This window comes from Danio rerio, chromosome 21 (assembly GCF_052040795.2).
Source record: "Danio rerio strain M-AB ecotype USA chromosome 21, GRCz13ab, whole genome shotgun sequence".
Classification (NCBI taxonomy): domain Eukaryota; kingdom Metazoa; phylum Chordata; class Actinopteri; order Cypriniformes; family Danionidae; genus Danio; species Danio rerio.
In genome coordinates, this window is record NC_141041.1 from 19,840,001 (window position 1) to 19,842,500 (window position 2,500).

General features: G+C 41.4%; 8 non-coding genes across 8 annotated transcripts; all 8 read left to right on the forward strand.

Annotated features, from left to right (window-relative positions):
- The first annotated feature begins 30 nt into the window (after positions 1-30).
- trnaa-ugc (transfer RNA alanine (anticodon UGC)) lies at positions 31-102 on the forward strand. The gene has a single exon. It is a non-coding gene; the product is annotated as a tRNA-Ala (tRNA).
- A 211-nt stretch (positions 103-313) lies between these two features.
- Positions 314-385, forward strand: trnaa-ugc (transfer RNA alanine (anticodon UGC)). Its single transcript has one exon. It is a non-coding gene; the product is annotated as a tRNA-Ala (tRNA).
- Positions 386-898: 513 nt separating this feature from the next.
- Positions 899-970, forward strand: trnaa-ugc (transfer RNA alanine (anticodon UGC)). The gene has a single exon. It is a non-coding gene; the product is annotated as a tRNA-Ala (tRNA).
- Positions 971-1,196: 226 nt separating this feature from the next.
- trnaa-ugc (transfer RNA alanine (anticodon UGC)) lies at positions 1,197-1,268 on the forward strand. The gene has a single exon. It is a non-coding gene; the product is annotated as a tRNA-Ala (tRNA).
- Positions 1,269-1,479: 211 nt separating this feature from the next.
- On the forward strand, positions 1,480-1,551 carry trnaa-cgc (transfer RNA alanine (anticodon CGC)). The gene has a single exon. It is a non-coding gene; the product is annotated as a tRNA-Ala (tRNA).
- Positions 1,552-1,763: 212 nt separating this feature from the next.
- On the forward strand, positions 1,764-1,835 carry trnaa-ugc (transfer RNA alanine (anticodon UGC)). The gene has a single exon. It is a non-coding gene; the product is annotated as a tRNA-Ala (tRNA).
- Positions 1,836-2,043: 208 nt separating this feature from the next.
- trnaa-ugc (transfer RNA alanine (anticodon UGC)) lies at positions 2,044-2,115 on the forward strand. Its single transcript has one exon. It is a non-coding gene; the product is annotated as a tRNA-Ala (tRNA).
- Positions 2,116-2,326: 211 nt separating this feature from the next.
- Positions 2,327-2,398, forward strand: trnaa-ugc (transfer RNA alanine (anticodon UGC)). Its single transcript has one exon. It is a non-coding gene; the product is annotated as a tRNA-Ala (tRNA).
- Positions 2,399-2,500: the final 102 nt, after the last annotated feature.

Consider the following 2,500-nt stretch of genomic DNA (forward strand, 5'->3'; position numbering starts at 1 on the left):
AAAACAAAAAAAAAATGTATGTTTTCACAGGGGGATGTAGCTCAGTAGTAGAGCGCATGCTTTGCATGTATGAGGTCCAGGGTTCAATCCCCAGCATCTCCAAGAGCCTTTCAAGGTATTGTCCACAGACAATAAACAGGGTTAAGAAAGCGGTTTATGGTTCTAGGTTCAGTTGCAGCGTATTCAATTGTCTTGAATCGTCCACTAAAATATGTTTGCCTTTTCTGCACAATCAGAATTGACATAAACATTTTGACATTCTGTCCACCACAGTAAAAAGGCGAAAAAAAAGAAAAATATTCCCCTTTCAACTGGGGATGTAGCTCAGTGGTAGAGCGCATGCTTTGCATGTGTGAGGTCCTGGGTTCAATCCCCAGCATCTCCAAGAGCCTTTTGAGGTTCTGTCCATAGACGATGAACAGGGTTAAGAAAACGGTGTATGGTCCTAGGTTCAGTTGCAGCATCTTCAATTGTCTTGAATCATTCACTAAAATATGTTTGCCTTTTCTGCACAATCAGAATTGACATTAACATTTTGACGTTCTGTCCACCACAGTAAAAAGGCGAAAAAAAAAAAGATAAATATTCCCCTTTCAACTCGGGATGTAGCTCAGTGGTAGAGCGCATGCTATGCATGTATGAGGTCCTGGGTTCAATCCCCAGCATCTCCAAGAACTTTTTGAGGTTTTGTCCACAGACAAACAGGGTTAAGAAAGCTGTTGATTTTGAGGGTTAAGAAAGCTGTCCTAGGTTCAGTTGCAGCGTCATCAATTGTCTTGAATCGTTCACTAAAATATGTTTGCCTTTTCTGCACAATCAGAATTGACATAAACATTTTGATGTTCTGTCTACCACAGTAAAAAGGCGGAATAAAAAGAAAAATATTACCCTTTCAACTGGGGATGTAGCTCAGTGGTTGAGCGCTTGCTTTGCATGTATGAGGTCTTGGGTTCAATCCCCAGCATCTCCAAGAACCTTTTGAGGTTTTGTCCACAGACAAACAGGGTTAAGAAAGCTGTTGATTTTGAGGGTTAAGAAAGCTGTCCTAGGTTCAGTTGCAGCGTCTTCAATTGTCTTGATTCATTCACTAAAATATGTTTGCCTTTTCTGCACAATCAGAATTGACATAAACATTTTGACATTCTGTCCACCACAGTAAAAAGGCGAAAAAAAAGAACAATATTCCCCTTTAAACTGGGGATGTAGCTCAGTGGTAGAGCGCATGCTTTGCATGTATGAGGTCCTGGGTTCAATCCCCAGCATCTCCAAGAGCCTTTTGAGGTTCTGTCCATATACGATGAACAGGGTTAGGAAAGCGGTGTATGGTCCTAGGTTCAGTTGCAGCATCTTCAATTGTCTTGAATCGTTCACTAAAATATGTTTGCCTTTTCTGCACAATCAGAATTGACATAAACATTTTGACGTTCCGTCCACCACAGTAAAAAGGCGGAATAAAAGAAAAATATTACCGTTTCAATTGGGGATGTAGCTCAGTGGTAGAGCGCATGCTTCGCATGTATGAGGTCCTGGGTTCAATCCCCAGCATCTCCAAGAGCCTTTTGAGATTCTGTTCACAGACGATAAACAGGGTTGAGAAAGCGGTGTATGGTCCTGGGTTTAGTTGCAGTGTCACCGTTTGTCTTGAATCATTCACTAAAATATGTTTGCCTTTTCTGCACAATCAGAATTGACATAAACATTTTGACGTTCCGTCCACCACAGTAAAAAGGCGGAATAAACAGAAAAATATTCAATGTTCAACTGGGGATGTAGCTCAGTGGTAGAGCGCATGCTTTGCATGTATGAGGTCCTGGGTTCAATCCCCAGCATCTCCAAGAACCTTTTGAGGTTTTGTCCACAGACAAACAGGGTAAATAAAGATTTTGATTGTCCTAGGTTCAGTTGCAGCGTCTACAATTGTCTTGAATCATTCACTAAAATATGATTGCCTTTTCCGCACAATCAGAATTGACTTAATCGTTTTGAGGTTCCGTCCACAACCCTAAGAAGAGGGAAAAGAAAAAAAAATGTTTGTCTTCACAGGGGAATGTAGCTCAGTGGTAGAGCGCATGCTTTGCATGTATGAGGTCCTGGGTTCAATCCCCAGCATCTCCAAGAGCCTTTCAAGGTTCTGTCCACAGACGATAAACAGGGTTAAGAAAGCAGTTTATGGTCCTAGGTTCAGTTGCAGCCTCTTCAATTGTCTTTAATCATTCACTAAAATATGTTTGCCTTTTCTGCACAATCAGAATTGACATAAACATTTTGACGTTCTGTCCACCACAGTAAAAAGGCGGAATAAACGAAAAATATTACCGTTTCAACTGGGGATGTAGCTCAGTGGTAGAGCACGTGCTTTGCATGTGTGAGGTCCTGGGTTCAATCCCCAGCATCTCCAAGAACCTTTTGAGGTTTGGTCCACAGAAAAACAGGGTAAAGAAAGATTTTGATTGTCCTAGGTTCAGTTGCAGCGTCTACAACTGTCTTGAATCATTCACTA